Source organism: Lissotriton vulgaris, chromosome 8, assembly GCF_964263255.1.
Source record: "Lissotriton vulgaris chromosome 8, aLisVul1.2, whole genome shotgun sequence".
In the NCBI taxonomy this organism is placed as follows: domain Eukaryota; kingdom Metazoa; phylum Chordata; class Amphibia; order Caudata; family Salamandridae; genus Lissotriton; species Lissotriton vulgaris.
Window position 1 is genome coordinate 1576812830 of NC_141696.1, and position 26659 is coordinate 1576839488.

Sequence of the window (26659 nt, forward strand, 5' to 3'; positions counted from 1 at the left end):
ATAAAATGCTTAGCGACAGTAGCAGCACATCTCAGGAGACAACACATTCATGTGTTCCCATACCTGGACGATTGGCCAATACAAGCAAAATCGTACCAACAATGTGCAGAAAACAAGTCCCGAACACTGCAGCTGCTACACAGCCTAGGCTTCTCGATAAACTACCCAAAATCGCATCTGCAACCATCCCACATACAACAATATCTGGGAGCCACTATAGATACATCAGTGGCAAAGGCATACCCAAATTCAGCGAGGATAGCCAGCATGCAGATGCTCATTCCCAAATTTCAGCCACAACACTCTCTACCAGCTCGAGTCTTCATGCAGCTCCTCGGCATGATGGCCTCCTGAATATTCATTGTCCCCTATGCCAGACTTCAAATGCGTCCATTGCAGAAATGCCTACCACGGCAATGGAACCAGGCTCAAGGACAACTAAAAGACCTAGTGTTGGTGAACAGTCGCGCTCACAACTCTCTGCAGTGGTGGAACCCACAAAACCTTTCCAAGGGGCGACTCTTCCAAGAGCCGGTTCCACAACTAGTACTAACAGCGGACGGATCACTGACAGGCTGGGGAGCCCACCTCCTTCACTACACAGTACAAGGGCTCTGGACAACCAAGCAAAAGAAACTGCATATCAACCAACTAGAGTTGTTAGCGATAACTATTTGTTGCTTTTTTCACCACAAGATAAAGGGAATCCAATATCAAAGTCAGGATTAGCCAGATGGATAGTTAAATGCATTCAAATATGCTGTTCAACGGGTGGGAGCGCACCAGACACGTCCCAACGTAATTACCTCAAGCATGATGGTTCATGTAGTTAATTATTTCTCGCTCAATTCATTTCAAAGTGTTCATAGCCAGTGCTGTATTATTAGTATCAATTCGTATCCCTAGACACGTGTTTCATGATTCCTCAATCGTCAGTAGGGAAAAAGGCAAAGTTCATAGGTTGCAGGGCGTGCTGCCTCGTCTCTCAGGACCAGTTCCACTCACAGCATGAAGGTGCAGGCTCCCGAGCTCGTCAGCTCACAAAATTTAAACAGTTCAAAGGGTGGGAGCGCACCAGACACGTCCCAACGTAATTACCTCAAGCATGATGGTTCATGTAGGTCATGGAGGACACCTTAGTGGCAATCAAATCGTTAAAATCTGGTGCCCCTGGTGACACCTGCCCGGCCAGGGTGTTGGCTGAAGTGGCAGAAGCAGTGGCACCTGAGGTTTCTCAAATAATGGGTCTATCTTTTACATCAGCCAGGGTTCCTAACAAATGGAAACAGGCTAAGTTGCTTCCTTTGTTAAAAAAGGTGGGTGCAGATCCTACTGTGCCTAGTAATTATAGACCTATATCTCTACTACCAGCTATGGCAAAAATTGGGGAGAAACTAGCTTTCGCCCAGCTTAATGCCTTTGTAGAAACCTCGGAGCTCTTACACCCTGCCCAGTCTGGCTTCCGTGCAGCTTATAGCACTGAGTCTGCGCTGGTGGAGATTACTGAGGCCATTAGGGAGTGTCTGGACAGTGGCGGCAGAGCGGCTCTGATTTTATTAGACCTCTCTGCCGCGTTCGATACTGTCCCTCATTCACTCCTTCTAACCCGCCTAGCGGAGATTGGTGTGGTGGGCTCAGCATTGAAATGGGTAGAATCTTTTTTATCGGACAGATCTCAGCAGGTCTGGATCCCACCTTTTTCATCCTCGGTCAGGCCCCTCACTAACGGAGTTCCTCAAGGCTCCACATTGAGTCCCCTGCTTTTTAATGTTTATCTTACCCCCCTCATTGTGCTGGCCGAACAAATGGGAGCAAAAATCATAGCGTACGCAGATGATACGCAGCTTTTATTCACCTGGAAGGATGCAGCAACTAACACAGAGGTTGTCCGTTCGTGCCTTTCCACTGTGTTTAACTGGTTAGCAGCTGCACAGCTGAAGTGCAACGAAGACAAGACAGAAATCTTGCTGTATGGCCAATTCCCATCCAACTTCAGAGACCTCTTGTGGCCGTCTGATTTTCCCCAGCCAGGCTCAGTTACTATCGCTGCCAAGAATTTGGGAGTCTGGTTTGGAGAGGATCTGAGATTCGAGGCACACATAAAAAAACGTACTGCTGTGTGCTTCGGCTCTCTAAAAGCCATGAGAAAGTTCTTCCCGTATCTGCCATCATCAGCTAGAGAGTCGGTTGCTAGAGCTTTAATTTTATCTAGGCTCGACTATGCCAACTCTCTTTTTAGCGGCACTCCAGCTTTCTTAGTTGCCCGACTGCAGATTATCCAAAATGCGACAGCACGGCTGCTGTATAACATTCCTAGCAGAGAAAGCATGCGAGCACACCTAAAGTAACTTCATTGGCTGCCGATTGCTCAAAGGATAACTTTTAAAATTCTCACTTTAGCATTTAAGGCAGTCCATGACATGGGACCATCCTATCTAAGAAAAAGATTCAGCCGCTATGTCCCCACACGGCCGCTACGTTCAGCCGGCTGCAACCTCTTGAGTGTGCCCCGCTTCCAGCGAGTACGACTCGGAGGCTACTCGCTTGCTGTTGTCGCAGCTAGGACTTGGAACGCCCTTCCCCTCTCCCTGAGATCGACTGAAAATTTTGTTTCATTTAAGAAAGCACTAAAAACTCATCTTTTTAGAACAGCCTATTCGTGTTATTTTTCCTTTAGATGGCCACTTGCTTGTTTTCCTTTTTCGCCCCAGGATACTCTGGAGCATGGGTACTCACAAACTTTCTCTCGGGGGGCCAAATTTACACTGTGAATTGTGTCCGAGGGCCGCACCAGTGGTGGCGGGGTCAGTGGGGGAGGGGGCGGGGCTAGAGCAATAAAAAAAAACTGACCATGAGGTTGATCACTGGTCCCTGCAGCGGACACCTTCATGCACTGAGCCACCAGACCCGGCATACACACATCTCTCTCTCTTGCTCTCTCTGTCTCCCTCCCTCCCTCTCACTCTCCCTTGCTCTGTCCCCCTCCCTCTGTCTCCCTCCCTCTGTCTCCCTTTCCCTCTCTCACTCCCTCACTCTGTCTCCCTTTCCCTCTCTCACTCCCTCACTCTGTCACTCCCTTCCTTACCCTCCCTCCCTCCCTTTCCCTCTCTCACTCCCTTTCCCTCCCTTCCTTTCTCTCCCTCCCTTTCCCTCTCTCACTCCCTCATTCACTCTGTCTCCCTTTCCCGCCCTCACTCTGTCTCTCTTTCCCTACCTCACTCTGTCTCCCTTTCCCTCCCTCACTCCCTCACTCTGCCACTCCCTTTCTCTCCCTCCCTCCCTCCCTTTCCCTCCATCCCTTACCCTCCCTCCCTTTCCCTGCATCCATTTCCCTCTCTCACTCCCTCACTCTGTCTCCCTTTCCCTCCCTCGCTCTGTCTCCCTTTCCCTCCCTCACTCTGTCTCCCTTTCCCTCCCTCTCTCCGTCTCCCTTTCCCTCCCTCACTCCCTCACTGTCTCCCTTTCCCTCTGTCGTTCGGTCTCCCTTTCCCTCCCTTACTCTCTTACTCCATTACTCCCTCACTCTGTGACTCCCTTTCCCTCCCTCACTCTGTCTCCCTTTCCCTCCCTCACTCGGTCTCCCTTTCCCTCCCTCACTCGGTCTCCGTTTCCCTCCCTCACCCGGTCTTCCTTTCCCTCCCTCACTGTCACTCCCTTTCCCTCCCCCTCCCTTTCCCTTCCTCCCTCCCTTTCCCCCCTACCCTTTCACTCTCTCGCTCCCTCACCCGATCTCCATTCCCCTCCCTCACTCCCTCTCTGTCACTCCCTTTCCCCCCCCTTACCCTCCCTTTCCCTTCCACCCAGTGCACAAGTCCTAAAAAAAGAAGTGGGGGGACGCTGACGTCACAACAAGAAGTGATGTCACGAAAGGTGGCTTGCACCTTCAGATTCATTGCCTCCTCTTGCTCGCCCCTTAGATGCGATTGCATCAGAGAAGCCAGTGCGTGAGCAGCATTCTGAATGAGCTCCAATCTCACCCCAGAGAGGCCAAATAGTGAATGTGCTGCTAAATGTGCTCCAGTTATCGAGCTCCCAGTAAAATAAATGGGGGGACGCTGTCCACCCGCGTGGAACCTTGACTTGAGCCCTGCTTCCACCCTCCCTTTCCCTCCTTCCCTCTCTTAATTCCTCACCCGTTCTCCCTTTCCCTTCCTCACTTAGTCTCCTTTTCTTTCCCTCTCCCTCTTTTCTCACCCTGCCTCTGTGTCAGCCCGGGCTGAGACAGCTTCGGAGCACACACACACACACACAGATGCACGGAGCGCATTAACAGGTCTTTAAAAGACCATTAGCATGTAAATGAGGCTGTGTTGTTCACCTCTGCCCCTGCAGCTCCACTCCAACTATGGCAGGAATCCCCCGGCCGGCCCCCACAGAGCAGCAGAGTCTAGGAGTCGTGCTGCTGTAACTTAGTTTGCAGACACTCTTTAAAAAAAAATAAAAAATTCATACACTGGTATGATGTGTGCAAGGTCCGCGGGCCGCCAGGGAAGGCTTGCCGGGCCGCCACTGGCCCGCGGGCCGTCCTATGAGTACCCCTGCTCTGGAGTAATGGGGCGCATTATAAAACAGCAAATAATGATAATAATAATAATAATTTCTCGCTCAATTCATTTCAAAGTGTTCATAGCCAGTGCTGTATTATTAGTATCAATTCGTATCCCTAGACACGTGTTTCATGATTCCTCAATCGTCAGTAGGGAAAAAAGGCAAAGTTCATAGGTTGCAGGGCGTGCTGCCTCGTCTCTCAGGACCAGTTCCACTCACAGCATGAAGGTGCAGGCTCCCGAGCTCGTCAGCTCACAAAATTTAAACAGTTCAAAGGGTGGGAGCGCACCAGACACGTTCCAACGTAATTACCTCAAGCATGATGGTTCATGTAGTTCATTATTTCTCGCTCAATTCATTTCAAAGTGTTCATAGCCAGTGCTGTATTATTAGTATCAATTCGTATCCCTAGACACGTGTTTCATGATTCCTCAATCGTCAGTAGGGAAAAAGGCAAAGTTCATAGGTTGCAGGGCGTGCTGCCTCGTCTCTCACGACCAGTTCCACTCACAGCATGAAGGTGCAGGCTCCCGAGCTCGTCAGCTCACAAAATTTAAACAGTTCAAAGGGTGGGAGCGCACCAGACACGTTCAAATATGTTATCAAAAAGCCAAACGCACTTTAACCATCCCCCCAAGAGCACACTCTACAAGAAAAATGGGGCATCCATGGCTTTCCTAGGGAATATTTCTCTTAAAGACATATGTAGGGCAGCCACATGGACTACCATACACACTTTCACAAAAAACTACTGTGTAGACGTGCAAGCAAAGCAGTAAGCTGCTGTAGGCCAAGCTGTCCTAAAAACTCTTTTTCAAACTGCTGCAGCTGGCACAGGTAACTACCGCTAGAGGAGATACTGCCATACAGTCTATGGACAGATATGAATTCAGCAGCCCACATTCCTCGAACGGAATATGCTACTTACCAGTATGCATCTGTTCTTGGCATGTAGGGCTGCTGACATTCATATCGCCTGCCACTGCTCCCCAGTGCCTGTCGCAGCTGCAGCATTATCTTTTGCATGGCCATCTCTTACTTTACTATCTCCATCTCTGCCACAATGGTGAAAAACAATCTGAGGATGGAGAGGATGCCCATGCGCACTGTAGTCCAGGGGAGGAGTCACCTGTCTCGTGATACTTCGAAGATTCTTCCAAGACAACAAAGTGCAATCATCCGGACCCAACACTAGGCGGCGATCTATGCACAGATATGAATGTCGAAGTATGGGAAGGGGTCCCAGTAAACACGAAAAATAATAACAAGGAAAGTATAAACAATCAAAGAGACCAATCATAAAGACACATTGTTTTATTCACAATGTGCTAGTATCATGTATATACGTCACTTTAAGCATACATTGATCGGTGACTATTTTGTAGTGCCCCAAAGGTTGGGAAAGGAGGGGGGGTGTGATACGTGTAGGTAATAGGTGAAGGAAAAAAGGGTTTGCAGTGACAGTAAAATCGGCGAATAAGACAAATTCAATGGAGTTACATATCAATGTACCCAGATAAAGACCAATAGGTTCATATACATTCTTTTACAAAAATCATACTCCAAATGTACAACTAATGAAGCCAATAGGGTGTGGAGTTGACTGCAAAAAACAGAGTGTTGTCGACGTTTCGACCCTCGTTCGCAGATGTGGGTTTTAATCTTGCCGTGGGGTCTTCCTCAGGACTGGGGAGATGGGGGCACGTGACCTAGTTAATGTACAAATATACACGTATTATTTTGAGGGAAAGAAATTCCCATATATTACTCAAGCTTAAAAAGCACACCAACCATTTAATGAAAGTGGCTGACGGTTAGCAAAATCTTGTGGGATAAATATAGTTCAAACACTGTGTCGCCACGGGTACGACTTGTTCAACCAATTAATGTATTGTAAATCCTAGATCGAGATCATTATGCAAAAAAGGGGGGGAGCCGTCTGAAGATGGGTCTCACCGCACTGGGGCAACCCATCCAACACACCAAAGGGCTATACGTGAATTAGCAACAACTACTAATAAGTGCAGGCCAATTATGTTGATCGACAATATAAAAATCCAATCAATGGATACCAAATATACCGGTTAGAGGGTCAAACTCGGAGAGGTTACAACTTACCACCGGGGTGGTGTACAACTAGACCCGTTGGGTGGAGGGTAGATGTCAACAGTAGATCTGTAATTAAAGTTTTGTACAGGTCTTATTCTACTGATTAGTCCTATTTTACAAAAAATGCAGAAATGATAACATGGTAGAAGACTTACCGAGGTATCACTCGGAACCGCCTTATGAATTATTGGTCGGGGGTCCGTTAAGGCATCAAAAAGGGACAGTGGCTCTAAATATAAAAGTATAAAGAGGAACTTTAAAAACTATCCCCGCAAGGCCGGGCGGGTTAGAACCCAAGGCAGGGATCAATCTTGAACTTACCCGACAGCCGTATTTCCTTGACTTTCGGCGTGGGGTAGCAGGCACTCGCGCTGTGGCGTCGAGTCCGTGGCAGGACTGGAGCAGGAGACAAAGAGGTTACAAAGCGTTACCGGTCTGCTGGAAGGGCGCGGACTAAACGCAAGCACTCGAAGGAGTGCTGATGCTTACCGGTATGAGGAATAATCCGAAGCCGTTCACTGCTCGCCGAGGGAATGGCGAAGCAGAGTTCCGCTTACAGGGATGTTACCCAGGTTACATGTCACGTGATCAAAATGCATGGAGGAAAGACTCACTAAGTCAGTGGGTAGCGTGAAGTCAGGCAATTGCTGGAAAAAACACTCACGGAATATTACCAATAACGCTCAGTATGTTGGTGCACATTCTGGATATAGCCATTAAAGGTGACTGAGATAACGTGTTATAAAGTAACGTAGCGATTGGATGGAATCTGGTAAAGGGATATATCCCTAAGCAAGGAGGTAGTAATAGCCAAGCCAATATAGGCAATTGGGTACTTGTCGGTGGAGCGGATCACGCACGTATGGGTGAATGCATCAATTAGGGGATGACTGTGGTCATCTGCAGACAAATACTGTTCTTTTTATCAAGCTAAATGCTGGCTGTGGCACGAACATAAATTAGTGAATAATAACATCGTAATCACAACAAAATAGTTTCGTAGCTTAAATAACCCTGAATAAATTGGCAGGGTGCTCAAATACAAGGCGTACCTCACACAAGTGGGTATAGGCCACTGTAGCTCCGTTTTGATAGTTATACATGGGCAAAATGGCTGGTTGTTGCGCAAATATTGATTCCTGAATAATGTCACCGTAATCACAACATAGTTGATACAGGGCTTAGAAACCCCTGAATAAATTGATTGACAATGCTCAAAATACATGGCGTACCTCACACAAGCGGGTATAGGCCACTGCAGCTCTGTACTGATGATTGTTAATAGGCACAAAATCAAAGTTACTGCAACATTGTGGGTGTGGCGTACCTCGCACACGCGGGTAAAGGCCATATACACTTTGTCGCTGCTCATCGATGCAAAATTGGGCTACTGATGTCTTAACTATATGTGGATCGAGGCCAAACGTATTGAAACATCCTGCTAGGTAGATTCATTGTTTGGAAGAGTGAAATCTCAGGTTCATAGTTAATTCTAAGTATGGATACAGACCACGGGCAATATCATTTAAACAATCATCAAGGTAAAATAGCCAGTTGGGAGAATGAACTATCATGTTCGTTAAGCCCAGATTCAATGGAGTTAAAGGTAAATATCCACTTTAGTTCCCGGGTGTTAAGGATATTGGAGATATTACCTCCCCGTGGGCCCAGTGTCGCTTTCTCAATGACTAACCACTTAAGACTTTCTGGTGCATGGCCTACTGATAAGAAGTGGTCAACTAGCGGTGCCCCCTGGGTTTTGCATCTGATCCGGCTCATATGCTGGAGTATCCTTGCTTTCGCTCTTTGTTGGGTCTGGCCAATATAAATCAATTGACATGGGCACAAGATGGCGTAAATGATGTTTTCAGAGTTGCAGTTGGTGTGTGATTTCATAACAATTTTGTGTCTTCCGTGTGAGAATTCCTTTGTTTGAATAGTACTGGCACAGGCTTTGCAGCAACCATGGCCATTTACTCACAAAATATCTAAAAGAAAACATTATCCCCATTGGATTACAAATAAAAATTGAACCAGCCATTTTTGTTGAAGTACGGAAATTCAGGGAAGGTTTCAGCCACGTAGCAAACAATTGTAGCCGTCACTGGATGGTCCTTGGCGTTGAAACAGCTGCCGAACAAATTCAAACCATCACGGCTGAGATTAAAACTCTAAAGGCTGAAATCTCGGCAGACGCCAACTTTGCCAGCGCTAAAGAAACTCTCACCAACCTTGAGGCCACACTCAAGGACTTCGACCTGACCACCCAAAACCGCAAATTAGAAAAACTGGCCCGGGACATCAGACTGTACGACAAGAAGAAGACTTACCCCTATCTACAAGAAGACTATTACCGTCAAGATAATCAAGGTAGATTCACCAACCGTGGGCGAGGAACTTCTAGAGGCAGACGTAACAACTATTATACTTTCTCTGATTCTTCATATAGTTCAGAGGGTGAACAAGACCAATCGGGTGCTAACTACCAGCAGAACTACCCAGACTTCGGCTACAATCAACAATTCCAAAACAACTCTTTTTTAGGGCAACGCCAGGGCACATGGCGCCCACCCCGTGGCAGGGGCAATTCGTGGCCACGCGGTCAACAACGTGGCTCCCAACACAACACCGGCAATTGGAATGGAGGTCGCGGCCAACCTCAGAAGCAGGTACACTTTCAGCCCGAACCACAACACGGGGAATGTGTTACCCGCAACAAGACCTACAGATGGTAACACACACTACAAATCCAGAGACTGATACAACGTTTGTCATTCACCCTCGGTTAAAACTCTTGGGAGGAGCCCCCCCTGGATCAGAAAGTCCGGTGGTGAACATTTCAAAACATACCTTGAGCAATGATGAAATCCAGATTTTGGGTAAAGGATTGTCATATGTCCCTACCAGCCATCCGGATCCCTTCATCATCCGGACGGAACTTTGCAAATTTTTCCGTAAAATAAGACTTAAATACTTTTTCCGTGACAAAGAACCAAGTACCCTACCTTCCATTACTGGACTTAGACCGCCGTCTACATTTGTCCCCTTCAACAACGCCATGTCACATAAGATCCTGGCTTTCGAAACGGTCGTACTAAGAGACACACTACAACTCCTAGGAACCAAAACCTTTACCAGATTCAACACCAGCAAAAAAGAGAAATTGGCTCTCCAAACACTGGCGCGCAATGACCAACTCGTTATCAAGCCAGCGGACAAGGGTGGTGCAATCGTGGTACAGGATGTCACCTCATATGAATCTGAAATTCTCCGTCAATTGAATGACGCTAAGAGTTATCAACTCCTACGGTCAGACCCTACCTCGGCCATCGCTCGTGACATCCTTGAAATAACTCAAATGGGTCTTGAACAAGGGTTTCTATCGGAACTTGAGTTCAATTTCCTCAACAAACCACATCCACGTTTAGCAACCATCTACACGATACCAAAGATACATAAGTCAATGACTAACCCCCCAGGCCGCCCCATTGTTTCCGGGTGTGGGTCGATCCTCGAACCCCTGGGCCAATACATTGATGTTTTCTTGAAACCCATCGCAGAAGCCACTCCAGCTTATCTACGTGACACGATGCACACCATAAATGTTGTGGAAGGCCAACATTTCAATCCGGATTGTCAACTGTTAGCCACGTGCGATGTTGTATCTTTGTACACGTGTATTCCACAGCAGGAAGCTCTGATGGTAGTAACACGGTGCCTACAACAGCGACCTGCCCCGGTGCAAGTACCCACCGAATTTATTGTTGCATTACTGCGTATAGCAATGACCCAAAATTTCTTCATGTTCAAGGACAAATTTTATATTCAAACATCAGGAGTAGCTATGGGGGCTCCCTTTGCTCCTGATGTGGCAATTTTATACATGGCAGCCTTTGAGCAAGATACCGTACTCAATCAGATCAACCCATTCAGAGACCATTTGAGTCTCTGGATGCGTTACATCGATGACATTCTCCTGATATGGCACGGGGACTTACGAGAACTAACGGCGTTCTTTGGTTGGCTGAATGAACAATCCCTTTTCCTAACATTTACTATTCAATCAGACAATCATCGGATCAATTTCCTAGACCTCACCATCTATGAGGAGGCTGGTCTATTACTCACCACATTGTATCGAAAACCGGCTGAAAGAAACTCACTTCTGCACTATGAGAGTCACCATCCACGTGCCCTCCGAGACAACCTGCCCTTTGGGCAATTTTTGCGTATTCGCCGCAATTGCTCCAATAAAGATCATTATTTCAGCGAGTCTGAAGAACTCAAACAGAGACTCCTGTCCAGGGGTTACCCAAAACAACTTGTCAAGCGTGCACGGAAAAGAGCCTGGTTCTATCCTCGAGAAGAACTTTTGACCCCCAAGACCGACAGAGATGAATCTGAACAAAAAATCGTATGTGTCACCACATTTAACACCGCCAGCAACAAAATAAAAAAGATAATAAACCGTCATTGGGCACTTATCTCAGATGATATCCAACAAATTGACTTGCCCCTCCATGCATTCAAAAAGGCCAGAAGCATCAAGGATCTTGTGGTACGTTCTTTCTTGAAAACACCGGAGGATCCAACCATCCAAACTATGTGGAATCTTCCTCCTATTCTGGGCCACTTTAGATGTGGTTGCTGCAAAGCCTGTGCCAGTACTATTCAAACAAAGGAATTCTCACACGGAAGACACAAAATTGTTATGAAATCACACACCAACTGCAACTCTGAAAACATCATTTACGCCATCTTGTGCCCATGTCAATTGATTTATATTGGCCAGACCCAACAAAGAGCGAAAGCAAGGATACTCCAGCATATGAGCCGGATCAGATGCAAAACCCAGGGGGCACCGCTAGTTGACCACTTCTTATCAGTAGGCCATGCACCAGAAAGTCTTAAGTGGTTAGTCATCGAGAAAGCGACACTGGGCCCACGGGGAGGTAATATCTCCAATATCCTTAACACCCGGGAACTAAAGTGGATATTTACCTTTAACTCCATTGAATCTGGGCTTAACGAACATGATAGTTCATTCTCCCAACTGGCTATTTTACCTTGATGATTGTTTAAATGATATTGCCCGTGGTCTGTATCCATACTTAGAATTAACTATGAACCTGAGATTTCACTCTTCCAAACAATGAATCTACCTAGCAGGATGTTTCAATACGTTTGGCCTCGATCCACATATAGTTAAGACATCAGTAGCCCAATTTTGCATCGATGAGCAGCGACAAAGTGTATATGGCCTTTACCCGCGTGTGCGAGGTACGCCACACCCACAATGTTGCAGTAACTTTGATTTTGTGCCTATTAACAATCATCAGTACAGAGCTGCAGTGGCCTATACCCGCTTGTGTGAGGTACGCCATGTATTTTGAGCATTGTCAATCAATTTATTCAGGGGTTTCTAAGCCCTGTATCAACTATGTTGTGATTACGGTGACATTATTCAGGAATCAATATTTGCGCAACAACCAGCCATTTTGCCCATGTATAACTATCAAAACGGAGCTACAGTGGCCTATACCCACTTGTGTGAGGTACGCCTTGTATTTGAGCACCCTGCCAATTTATTCAGGGTTATTTAAGCTACGAAACTATTTTGTTGTGATTACGATGTTATTATTCACTAATTTATGTTCGTGCCACAGCCAGCATTTAGCTTGATAAAAAGAACAGTATTTGTCTGCAGATGACCACAGTCATCCCCTAATTGATGCATTCACCCATACGCGCGTGATCCGCTCCACCGACAAGTACCCAATTGCCTATATTGGCTTGGCTATTACTACCTCCTTGCTTAGGGATATATCCCTTTACCGGATTCCATCCAATCGCTACGTTACTTTATAACACGTTATCTCAGTCACCTTTAATGGCTATATCCAGAATGTGCACCAACATACTGAGCGTTATTGGTAATATTCCGTGAGTGTTTTTTCCAGCAATTGCCTGACTTCACGCTACCCACTGACTTAGTGAGTCTTTCCTCCATGCATTTTGATCACGTGACATGTAACCTGGGTAACATCCCTGTAAGCGGAACTCTGCTTCGCCATTCCCTCGGCGAGCAGTGAACGGCTTCGGATTAATCCTCATACCGGTAAGCATCAGCACTCCTTCGAGTGCTTGCGTTTAGTCCGCGCCCTTCCAGCAGACCGGTAACGCTTTGTAACCTCTTTGTCTCCTGCTCCAGTCCTGCCACGGACTCGACGCCACAGCGCGAGTGCCTGCTACCCCACGCCGAAAGTCAAGGAAATACGGCTGTCGGGTAAGTTCAAGATTGATCCCTGCCTTGGGTTCTAACCCGCCCGGCCTTGCGGGGATAGTTTTTAAAGTTCCTCTTTATACTTTTATATTTAGAGCCACTGTCCCTTTTTGATGCCTTAACGGACCCCCGACCAATAATTCATAAGGCGGTTCCGAGTGATACCTCGGTAAGTCTTCTACCATGTTATCATTTCTGCATTTTTTGTAAAATAGGACTATCAGTAGAATAAGACCTGTACAAAACTTTAATTACAGATCTACTGTTGACATCTACCCTCCACCCAACGGGTCTAGTTGTACACCACCCCGGTGGTAAGTTGTAACCTCTCCGAGTTTGACCCTCTAACCGGTATATTTGGTATCCATTGATTGGATTTTTATATTGTCGATCAACATAATTGGCCTGTACTTATTAGTAGTTGTTGCTAATTCACGTATAGCCCTTTGGTGTGTTGGATGGGTTGCCCCAGTGCGGTGAGACCCATCTTCAGACGGCTCCCCCCCTTTTTTGCATAATGATCTCGATCTAGGATTTACAATACATTAATTGGTTGAACAAGTCGTACCCGTGGCGACACAGTGTTTGAACTATATTTATCCCACAAGATTTTGCTAACCGTCAGCCACTTTCATTAAATGGTTGGTGTGCTTTTTAAGCTTGAGTAATATATGGGAATTTCTTTCCCTCAAAATAATACGTGTATATTTGTACATTAACTAGGTCACGTGCCCCCATCTCCCCAGTCCTGAGGAAGACCCCACGGCAAGATTAAAACCCACATCTGCGAACGAGGGTCGAAACGTCGACAACACTTTGTTTTTTGCAGTCAACTCCACAACCTATTGGCTTCATTAGTTGTACATTTGGAGTATGATTTTTGTAAAAGAATGTATATGAACCAATTGGTCTTTATCTGGGTACATTGATATGTAACTCCATTGAATTTGTCTTATTCGCCGATTTTACTGTCACTGCAAACCCTTTTTTCCTTCACCTATTACCTACACGTATCACACCCCCCCTCCTTTCCCAACCTTTGGGGCACTACAAAATAGTCACTGATCAATGTATGCTTAAAGTGACGTATATACATGATACTAGCACATTGTGAATAAAACAATGTGTCTTTATGATTGGTCTCTTTGATTGTTTATACTTTCCTTGTTATTATTTTTCGTGTTTACTGGGACCCCTTCCCATACTTCAATTGATAACCCAGGTCCCCGTAACTCTATCTGGGTACAACCCCCCTATTTATAGTTCAGATATGAATGTCAGCAGCCCTACATGCCAAGAAGAGATGCATACTGGTAAGTAGCATATTCCTTCCAAACCTTTTTTCACGCGCAAACTAGCTACAATTCGGGGGTATTGTTTTAGAACGCGTAATCTTCCATGCGCATCTCAGATATTCGATTCCTGTAGTCGACGCGGGACGCTGGGCCTGTCGACGCAGTTCGTGCCTACAGCTCTTGAAAAGGACTTCATTTAAAAAATGCCCCCAGTGTGGACGCAAATTCCCACACAGTGACCATCACAAGGTCTGTAACCTGTGTCTCTCACCCGAGCACGACAAGAACAATTGCCAGGCCTGCGCCTCGTTTCAATCCAAGAAGACCATCCGTGATCACCGGGCCTGACGACGCAGCGAGCAGCTCTGGCACCAGTGGACATCTTCGATGAAGACTCCAATGTCCCGGAGGAGGATTCTGAGGACCTGGAAATCGTGTCCGAAGCAGATGATCCAGACTCAGACGACCACATCACTCTTAGTCAACAAGTGAGTACGACTGCCCCTACCCCAACTTCACCCGAAAAAAAAGGCCCTGGTCAAGACGTTGCCTGCTGGCCCCTGTTGCGACCGAAAACATACTTCAGAAGCCGCGGGCCCGGCTCTGAAGAATAAGACCGCACATCAGTGTTCCGCAAGCGCCTTCGGGACCGACGACGGGAAATCAACCCACTCCAAAAAACAAATCGGCGCCAACCACCTCGACACCGAAAACAACTTTGGATCCGAAACCAAAGCACTTGGAACCAAAAAAGACTCCTGTCTCAATACCCAAGCCAAAGGAGCCTAAACCATCTCTTAAGGCCTCGGAGCACAAATCCAAACCCCGCTCGGACCACAAAAAGTCGGCGCCGAACGTGGTTACCGAGGAGGAAGAACTTTTTCGACCGGATCCTGACAAGCCAAAGCAGAAAATACTTCATATGGACCCCAAAACAGGACATGTGGATGCTGTTCCACGCAAGAAGAGGAAGTTGGACATACCAGATACTCCTGTAGTGCCAGTGAAGAAAAAAAGACTCTGCCACTTCACCTTTAAGACCCTCTTCTCCTGTCCCTCCCCCTGAACCTGTCCTTCCTCCTGAGCCTGTTCTTCCTCCTAAACCTGTCTCTCCTCCACCGCCTCCAAAACTCCCACCTCATTCACCACCACCACACGATGATGATAATTTAGGGGGTGGGGGAGGCAACAATGACCCTTTCACTGTTACGGACACTGATACACCACAGGATGATTGGAAAGACTATAATCACCCAATAGATGCCACAGACCACCCTGATCCCCAACCATATCCAATAAAACCATCTCCCCCAGATGACAATATTGACTTTGGTCAACTTTTAACCCGTTCCGTGCTCGTGACAGAACCACTCAGTCACAAGCCACGGGCGCGCTGTGCTAATGACGACGGAGTGGTTCCGTCAGGGCGCGGCTGCCCCGCACAACCCTGCAGCAATTCCGCGCCTGCGCGGCGGAATTAATGAACGGGCAGGGCCGTAATGGAACCACTCCGTCATGAGCACAGAGCGCCCATGGCTCGTGACGGAGTGGTTCCGTCACGAGCATGGCGGCGCCGTGCGACCACCCCCCTCGCCGCCAGCGCAGCGGCGGAATTACCGCCGCGGAAAATGGGTTAAATAGAGCTGCTGTCTACCATTGTGTTCCCATGCATTCAGACCCAGCAGACGAAGATTTTCTTCTAGACACCTTCGAACAGTCACAAAAAGCTGTTTAAATTCTACCAATGATAAAAGGGGTAATTAAACATGCTCCCGACATATTCAAAGACCCGGTCAGAGCTAGAATTCTTAACCCCAGAATTAATACAAAATATAAGCCCGCCTCCACTGATCACACCTATATCAAAGGGCAGCTACCCTTAGACTCAGGTAAGTAACACTTGAAAACGCGCCAACTCTCAAACCTCTGGTGATGCACCACCTCCAGATCAAGAATCTAAGTTGTTAGATGCCTCTGGCAAGAGTTGTTGCACAAGCAGCTAATCACTGGCGCATAGCCAACACACAAGCATTACTTGCTAGATATGATAGGGTTCACTATGACCAGCTAGAACACCTATCACAACATTTACCTGATCAATGCAAACACCAGGCAAATGATTTAATTCAAGAAGGCAAAATAATCACTAACGCATCAATCAAATGTGCCCTTGATGCAGCTGACACAGCCTCTAGGTCCATTAATACTAGTGTGCTACTCAGAAGACATGCCTGGTTACGAATCTCAGGCTTTAAACAGGAGGTACAACAACTATCCTCAACCAGCCGTTCAATCGAGAACAACTCTTTGTACCGGCTGTAGACAGCAATCTAGAAAAAATGAAAAAAGACACAGAGACTGCAAAATCCATGGGAGTATTACAGTCTCCATCCACACATGGTTTCTTTCGTCGCTCCTTCTATAGAAGAGCATCCAAAAACATTGGAGCAGACACTGCCTCCTCTTCATTAAAAAAAAACACGCAAACATCCTCCAGCAGAGGATATTTTAGAGGGGGATACAGAGAAAATAACAACAAGGGCAGAGGCCGAGGTAACAACAACTCTTGCGCCTCCCCCACTAATAAACAGTGACTTCCCCCCACTCCCTCCAGACCATTCCACTCCAGTTGGAGGGAGACTCTCACAGTTCCTACCTGTCCGGGATTCCATCACAACAGACAAGTGGGTAAGACAAATTATCCATTATGGTTACTGCCTGGAACAGCAACCCCGCCCCCTATACTCTTAAAACAAGTGGTTCTCTCACTGCTTCAAAAGCAGGCAATAGAACTAGTTCCAATTCAACATAAAGGAACAGGGGTTTACTCGCTGTATTTCCTAATCCCCAAAAAGGATGGGACTCTAAGGCCAATACTCGACCTTAGACTCCTCAATCTCTATATACAGTCAGATCATTTTCATAGGATCACCCTACAACAGGTCCTCCCACTACTTCAACAAGGCGACTTCCTTGCCACACTAGATCTCAAGGACGCCTACTTCCACATTCGCATACACCCTGCCTACAGGACGTATCTAAGGCTCATAGTGGACGGACAACACTATCAGTTCAAAGTCCTTCCAGTTGGGGTGACCACCGGACCCAGAGTGTTCACAAAGTGCCTTGCGGTAGTAGCTGCACATTTAAGAAGACAACAAATCCATGTCTTTCCATATCTTGACGACTGGCAAATAAAAGCCAAATTGTACAACCAGTGTGTTAATCACACTCATCAAACCATCCAGCTGCTTCACAACTTGGGATTCACCGTAAACGACCCCAAGTCAAATCTCCAGCCCTCCCACATACATCAGTATCTAGGGGCCACAGTAGACACCTCCAGACCTCTGGTATATCCCAATCCAGCCAGGACAGCCAGTATGCAAACACTAATAAGCAGATTTTAACCACCGCATTCCCTCCCAGCAAGGGTATTCATGCAGCTTATAGGAATGATGGCCTCTTGCATCTTTATCGTTCCTCATGCAAGACTTCAGATGCGTCCCTTAGCACCTCAGTGGAACCAGGCTCAAGGACAACTTACAGATCTGGCGTTGGTGGACAGCCGCACACATCGCTCTCTGCAGTGGTGGAAGATACAAAATCTGTCCAAAGGGCCGGATCCACAGATGGTGCTACCAGCAGGCGCATCACTCACCAGCTGGGGAGCCCATCTCCTAACCACTGCAAAGGAGCTCCCTCGTGACCTATATTTACTATGACTGTAAACATGGGCTGTTCATAAAGCAAACCAAACTGAGCTCCGTACACATGTGCACATTGCTAGTAGTTTAACTTTGTTGTATTTATTTTCCTTCTTTTCATCGAAATTCTTATTTTATCAACATTTTTTTCATAAATATTTCAACATGTCACATGTACATATTTACAACATGCTCAAGGATCTACAATACAAAATTATGTTTTCATGTAACAACATATGTAACCCCAGGTAGCGAAACATCACAAATTTAACCTATGCAGGCTCATTCATCATCATCATCATCAAGAAATCTTTATTTCGGCATTTTGACATAAAAGAATGCAGTTTAAAACAATAGACAAAAATAATGATAAAATTGATTGAAATAAACACAATACAATATTGATAAAATCAGAAATGTAGCACGATTTCGGTATGACAGTCACATTAGAATAAGCACCATATTAATAAAATCATTCATGATGGAGCGGCACAATTCATTAAGATAGACACAGTATTGTAAAGTCGCTCATGGAAGAATGATTCATGATTACCGTATATCAAAGGCGCCTTAACATCCATTAGCAGTCAATCGTCTGCGCTTAGTCCACATAGCTAGCAGAAACCGAGAGACTGCAAATACAATGTGACTAGAGGTATCAGTTTTTAAAATTCTAAAAGCATATGTACCCTGTACGAAACCCAAGTTTTTGCATGAAGGAACTAGCCAGTACTTCCTGGGTTTGCTGTATGCTGGGCAATAGAAGAGTACATGAAGTTCTTCTTCTGAAGTACAGCTACACCCTGGACATGTTTTGCAAGTAGAGGCTGACCATTTGCTCATAAAAGCTCTTAAGGGTAAAGTACCATATCTCCATTGTAAATAAAGTTTCCTCGATGCAATAGGATAGATAACATCCAGAAAATCCTCGAAAGAGTAAAAATCTTTGAATATTAAAAAAGAAGTAGGGTGCCGGCATGGGGGATGGACAGAACAGCAGACTTTTTCATCGACAAAAATCCTGGTGAGCGACTTGCTTGAGACCTCATGGCAGGTCCTTTCCGGATCATACCACAGGGCAGGCAATCCCAATCTTAAAAATTCCTGCTTTAAAGACATAAGCCACAGTATTTTTGCTGCACTATATTGATATAATATTTCCTTCAGTTTTAGCCTATAATTCAGCAGCTCTGGCGTTATCCAAAGCCTGTGCCAGTGCTAATTCGACTTCGATAGGTCTCAGCCCCAAATCCAACCTTAAGAGTAAAAGCGGGGTGCTTTGTGGGAGTGCCAAGAGCTGTCTAATAAATGTATTTTCCGTTTTGGCGGTTTCAAGCCTACAGGAATGCCCCCACAACTCCCCCCATACAGGATTGCAGCCCTCGCCTGGGTCTTATAAATCTCCAACGGGGATTTGAATGTCGATGTGTTGGAGAGCTTGAGGATTCCCCCCGCAAGCTGGGCCAGTTTCATTTGTGATTGTACTTGTTGGGGGCCCCATGACAGGTTTTCATTTAAGGTTACCCCCAAGTTCTCAAAGGTCGTTACCCTTTCTAGACGCACTCTGCCCAGACTGGGATTCGGACGGGTGGATGCCGGTGGATTGAAGATAATGAATTTCGTTTTGACAATGTTTAGCTCCAAACCACGGCATCTACAGAAATCCTCAAAACCGTCCAGCACACGCTGTATCCCCATGGGAGACTTTCAAAGCAGCAGGGTGTCGACAGCGAACATAATCGCTGGCACCCTGCTGCCTGCCAACCTCGGCACGTCATTATTAGGTACACCATCCAGATGAGCAATTACGCCGTTTACGTAAAGGCAGAACAGGGTAGGTGCTAGTACGCACCCCTGCCTCACCTCCTACTTACAGGGAACCTGGATGACAGCGCCCCATTCCTCCCTCATCTGACCTGTGCGAAGTTCCCCTCGTGCAACCTCATCAACACGTTCAGGAGTTTTTGTGGGACACCCATTTTCTGGAGCACAGACTACAGTTTTCCGCGGGGCACTAAGTCGAAAGCAGGACGGAGGTCCACAAACACCATGTAGAGGCTGCCACCCTCTATCTTCACCGCTTTCCAGTATAGTAATATTAGGCGGAAGATTTGATCCATGGTGAAAGTGTTCCTCCTGAACCCCGCTTGATACGGGCTGAGGACTGCGTGCTCCTCCAACCAGTCCTGAAGGCGGTCTAAAATCAGCCGCACAAATATTTTCTGCAGGACATCGATTAGGCTAATTGGCCTGTAGTTGACCGGGAGCAGGGGAGAGCCCTTCTTAAAAATTGGGACTATCTCTGCTCCCAGCCAAGTACAGGGAACCTCCATGCCCCTCAGTACTGCATTGAAGATGATACGAAGGTAGGGGCCCCAAATCCTAGGTTGGTGCTTGAAGAGGTCTCCCTGGAGTTTGTCGAGGCCCGGGGCTTTTCCCGCTGGGAGTTTAGCTATTGCAAGACATACTTCCTCTAGAGAAAATTCTAAATCGTCGTGCTGGTCAGGTGTAGGTGGAGGAACCGAAAAACTTTCAGCGACTGGATCTACTGAGAAAAAAGCTTTGAAGTGATCTTCCCAGACCTTTGCTTCAATGTTAGGTTCAATGGCAGATTTTGGTTCTCCGCTGCCCGTACTGACTATTGCCCAAAATCTGCGGGCATCCCTGGAATCTAGGGCACAGGATAGATTTGTCCACTTATCAAGGTCCCACTCTTGCTTGGGATGTTTCGTGATTTCTTTGTACTGGGTGCGCATAGCACGGATGAGGGGTTTATTGCTGCCAAGCTTTAAGGCCTGAACCAGCTCTGGCTTGGCCGTTCGACATGCAGCATTACACCAGGTAGGTACAGGAGCCCTCTTTCTCCGATTAAACACCTGTGGATTAAGAACCTCGTGTAAGGTGGAGAGTAGGTTCATGTGCAGAGCCTGCATCTTTTCATTAAAGTCTGAAAGGGGAGGTTGAGTGTTTAAGGCATCAACCTCCATCAACAAGGGAAGAATTGAGTTGTATAGTTTAGATAGTTCTTCTGGGGACGCCACTATCTTTTCCCACTTGACCCTGCATCTATTATTTGTTAGGATTATCTTGTCTCCTACATCTTCCAGGTCTCCCACTACTTCCCCTCCTGGTCCAGGGAAAACCATCTACAGGCTTAGGGCGTTGTGATCAGTGTCAACCCTGGTAATTACCTTGAAATCGATGACCTTAGACCACAACCGCGTTTCAACCATAATATAGTCATGGCGCGACTCCTGTCCCGTTTTATTGAAGGTACCCCTCGACGGAATATCAGAGGGAGTGCGGCAGTTACAGGCCCTAATGGAATGGTTTAAAATTAGGGCCGTAATCTGAATCGCTAAAGGGGACCTTGTCCTGGGTATTGGAGATTGGCTTGGGGGTATCGCCGAGTGATCGTCCTCTGCCATAAGAGCACCTTCGTTCATTCCCTGAAGGTGCTCGTAATGACAGTTCAGATCGCCAGCCACCAGGAGACGAACGTCACTAGTAATAGTGTGTAGAAAAAGCGACAGCTCTTCAATGGTAGAGGACTCACTCGATATGCTTACTGGTTGTGAATAAGCATTCACGATAGCAAGCTTGAAGAAGTTTGGCCACTTCAAGACAACACATTGAACGTCATCTGAGTGGGTATTCACAATCTCGGCCGTGCAGCCCAGATGCAAACCAACCCAGATGGTAAGGCCCCCTGACGGTCGACCCTCCCCCCCCCCCCCCCCCTTCCCTCCAACGAGCGGGTACATGGAATGAGGCAAATCCTACTTGAAGTTGTTCATCCCTCGCCCAGGTCTCTTGAAAGAGGCAGATGTTGGTCTTATCCACAAAGGAACCCCACTCTGGACAGGACAATTTGTTGGGTAGGCCTGCTACGATCCAAGATTATAATGTCAGAGATTTTGGATTGCTGGCATTAGGGCGGATGAAATCGCTCCCTAACAGGACACTTTCCCTTGCAGGTTGAGAAAGGGGTTCCGGTAAACAACCCTGCATGATTCTACCGGATGGAACATCGCCATTTCCTGTCGAAGTCCCCTGGATGAAAGATTTAGGATCTGAGATAACACTAGGCAATTGGCCAGACGTTAACTCAACAACTCCCCCAAGGTTGCCATGCATTTCCACCCGGCTATGCTGTAGTCAATCGACCATTTCCAATCCACTGAACCTATTTTGGGTGCGTATTTGGCTAGGTGAGTGCGGTTCCACAAACCTACCCCTCTCAACCCTACCCGCACCTCGGTGCTCTACCAAGGTCCATCCACCTTCTATATCGGGCGGATAGGTTGGGGGATAAAAATATGACAGTGGGAGGGGTTGGATAGTAGCCCCAAGGCTATGGTACCTCCAATTACAAATGTGCTCCACAGTCCGTGGGACCTTGAATTTACCAGCACGCAATCACCAGTAATGGTTTTTGGCCTGTGCCCCACCCAAGATAACCTGCGCACCATCAGTATTTCACTGGTAATGTGGCGAGGGAGTGGTCTGTTTTTGTTAAGCCAATCGAGACTTTATTTTTTAGGGACCTAAATGATTCCAGACTCGGATTACTTATTTCGGGAACCCCTGTGAGGACTACCAGATACGGACTTGATTCTGGCGGCAAGTCGATTATACACTCGCCAGAAGGGTCTGTAGCTGGTAAAACCCGACCGTCTTTTTAGGCTGTCTTGAGATACCCACCCTTGAAATGTTTGTAGATATGTCCACAGGTACAGGAGGGTTTGCAATGGGTGGTTTAGGAATGTGCGGTTCTACTGGGGTGGTAGGTTTTTGTGATACAATCCCCCCCTGAACAATATTCAATTGTGCGCCACCCGGATGCAACTCATTTCAACAATTTCTAGTGTATTTAGTTCGATCTTGGACAGCTGCTGTTCAATCCGCATGAGTCTCGCTTCAAGTGGTTGAAGGGAGGATTTTAATAGTATGCACAGTTTTGCGATGAGGGAGTCCTCCACTGCCGGGGTTTCCTCAATAGAATTATCCACACCTGGAGAAGTTATTCCTGGACAGGTTACAGGCAGTGGTGGTAAAACATGTGTGTCCGTGCAGTTTAAGGCATCTGACCCCTTTTGCTTACATGTTATGTCACTGTTACTGGTACCTTTGGCAAATTTGAACTTCCTGCCTCCAGTGACAGTGCCAGCCCCCCTCTTCCTCTTGGGCATCGCCCCCTCACGTCTCTCCTGCAGTTGCCGAGTATTGGGTCTTTCGGGAGAGCTAGCTGTGGTTGACACAATGGTAGTATTTGTAGCTTCTATCAATTGGAGCAGCTCAGCTGGGGGAATATGGCCCTGGTCCTGGGAAATCGGTGGACTGTGTACAATCGCAGGAACGACAATTGTATTTGCTCGCATAACGGATTCTGGTGTACGAGCGTTAGCAAGGTGGCCCAGGGAGGATCTTTTGGTGAGAGCTAGATCTTGGGAAACTCATCGCTCCATTAGAATTATCCCCTGATCAATGACAGAGTTGGCTCTGATTATAAAGTTATCCAGTGTCCCTGTTAAGTTCCCGCTTGAAGTTACTGCCTTACTCCTGCTTTCGCGCGCTGCCATATTACAGAGCTTCACCCAGGTAGGTACTTACGAATCTTCCTGGCGGATGGAAAGTAGAGTAAGCCAGGTGATAAAGGGGTGGCCCGGTCCGGTCTCCTCCGGGCTACAACGGGCTTAAATGGGCCTGGGCTTCGCCCGGCTCGTTCCGCGCGCGTCCCGCGTCGCGGTAGATCACAGTCAGTTAAAAACGCTTGATGACGGTGGCGAGGGGAGGGGCTGCCGGTCACGTTCTCTGCCCCCGCTGGATACTGGGGCTTGAAGTCTTCACGAGTCTGCCCCCGCTGTTGCACCAAGTCTGCCGCTGCTGCAATGCGTTTACATCCAACCTGACTCCAGTGGAGCTCCGGTGTTCCCCGACGGCCTCGTCCAGCGCGGCTTTCCTGCTTCAGGCTGAGGGCAAGTGTGATTCGAGGCAGCGCATTGGCCCTCCTTACCTCCTTTCCGTTTGGGACTTTATCCTTCCAGCACGCAGGTGTACCAGCAAGAGGGAGAGATCACACACCTTTTAACTCTCTAAAGGTGTTTGCGGTACAGGCTGTTGGGTCGGTTATTGTGGTCTCAGTGTGCAGGAGGACCGCGTGAGGTCACATCCTATAATGGGCAGGCCTCGGGGCCCTGTTGAGTGTGGGCTGTGTGTCAGTTTCACAGCCTGCCGCGCCAAGGCTGCTACAAAGACTGTTAATGAGAGGCATACCTTTTCTGTCCACGTGCGCCTGCTCTTCACTGTCTCCCCGTTCCATCTCTGTACCGTGCCCATGAGTATTGACTTCTTACACTGTCCACCAGTGCCTGACCCTCACCTCAACTTCTCCTCCTGACTCCCATGTTCGCTTTTCAGACTCCTACCCATGGCCTCTTTCTCATCTTGCACAAGAGAGTTAAGCTCCCATTTAGAATTTCTAGAGACCTGAAAATCCTCCAATTTAAGGAAACGATCCTCCAGCTAAATATCCTTTATTATACTATTACATTTGTGGAGCAAATTCAGCTTATGGCTTTCACTCTATACTGAGATTTTCTGTTAGAAAGTGGTAGATTTTCTGTTCTGTTGAAATGCCAGATAAGGCTCTCTGTCTGCTTGTTGAGCAATGATCGTGAAAACTCTACTGCATAGCAAAACCAATACATGTTGTGTCTTTTTATAGCTTTCTGTTGGTGTTCCCCTGCTGAATGAATGAATGAAGCAGCATTTATTAAGCACATGGCTACCCAGGGGCATCCCTGCTTGCCTTTTCCTGCAGCGCCTGCGCCTCCTTTCTTTGATGGTAGTGGTAACGGCTCAAAGAAAGACAAACTTGATGTGGGCATGGTCACCCACAGACATGTCAGTGAGTCGGTATCCATTAAAGGAGCTCAAAACCTATAGATGTGTTTGAGGTAATGAGCTCATGCAAACCTCCTCCCACATCTACAGAACAAATGTATGTTTAAATTCTTGTGAAAGCACGCCTGTTCATTTAGCAGTAGGTGTTTTGGGTAATTCTTCCATTACATGATTCTCTGAGGTGACAATGTCCTCCTACACTACATTATTAATCTTAGATGGCGCTGAAAATTACTTTAAATGTTCTCATAAGGTCACACGTGAATGATGTAGGGTAGTTTAGGGCAGTATCATATTTCACCCTAGAGGTTTTGTCTTCCAGAGGAAACACAATTACAGGGAGCTCTGTTGATCCCAGCTGGGACTGGAACATTTTGAATTACCTGACATTGAGCTATATTCTTCTTTGTTGTTCAAAACATTTGTCAGTTAGAATAATCCACCCTGGCTATAACTTGTGATTTCGCTGGATCCTACTAAAAAATAATGTGCTCCGCAAAGTACCTTGAAATGGGATTGGGAAGCCGCCACGTTTGCAATTGTTTGAAAGTCTATTGACTTACAGGGTTCAGAGTTTCAACTTTACTTTTCAGTGGAATGGCCGTCGTCTAATATAAAGTGGGTTTCTCTGATTCTTCTGTAAACGCTCAGTTTTCTCTCCATCGATGGTTGGCCATTTTTCAAGCATCCACTGCTGATTTTGATCAACGATTAATGAATCCTATCTTGGTTGATCTACTGTTCGCCTGCTGTGGAATTATATTGTGCATGATTGTGGAATGATACACCAGTGTCTTGCAATAACCTTCAGTATGCTGGGACTGTGTAAAGTAATGAACCCTGTGGGACTCTGCAGGCTGCTTGGCCAGGGGCTGTCACCTGTGTCTCTCAATCCTTTTAGGAAAGGTCTGAGCTCTTTCCAATGCCCCCTGCCGCTCATGTTTGGGCGTTCTTATAGTACTGTTGGCTACGATCCATATAGCGATGAGGGTGTTCTGCACCTCGAATAGGGCTCTCTCCATCTCTGTTTGGCTTGACGTCTGACTGAACCCTCCCAGTCTTTGATGTTGTCCTGAACACCCTGTAGTTCGGTTGAAGTAGCCTTTTTAGCACTTCTAGTAGTAGAAGTTTTTTTTAAAGGGTGCAAAATTTTTTAAGCACTTACAGATCGTGACATGCTTTTTATTTTTTATAAAACAAAGAGAGGTGTGATCCCAGATATTTTTACTTCAGGTTATATGGCCACAATCATGAACGAGCTTACTGACAAAGTGTCCTAAAAGTGGCACAGTTCTTGACTGCATGTCTTGATGACACTAGATGGCCAGGAGCTCCCTAAGCAAGTGTTGGATCGTAACCCAGACGGGTGTGCGCTCGTCCCGCAATCAATCACTTACACGAAAGAGGAAGTTAAAGAGTCCAATATAGTCATAGTATAGTGACCGGCCTTCTCTCAGGACTACAAATAAAAAAGCCTCTGCAAATATGTAAAATGATCATTAACCTGTGGAGTGGGCAGTACCCATCCTCCACTCATGATCCGTGTGTGTCATTGCATGTGCTCAATGTGTGCTCCCTGTACTCTGCGGAAGACCAGACCCTTCTGCTGCATTGATTTGAACAACAATAAGGTGAGGCAGGTCTGGGAAACAAAACTGAGGTAGGCTTGGTGCAGCTGTTCACACTCTACGTAGGCATTCCTTGCTACAGTCTAGAAGCTCCCTCCTAATAGAGGGGTCACTCCAAAGAGTATGACAATAACTGTAGGAAGGAGAGTAGCTTCGATGATTGAAAGGATGAGGGAGGGGGTC

General features: G+C 46.9%; 1 protein-coding gene across 2 annotated transcripts in view; it reads left to right on the forward strand.

Annotated features, from left to right (window-relative positions):
* Nucleotides 1-26659, forward strand: part of PKNOX1 (PBX/knotted 1 homeobox 1) — a 362665-nt gene that overhangs the window by 332719 nt on the left and 3287 nt on the right. The window lies entirely within an intron of this gene.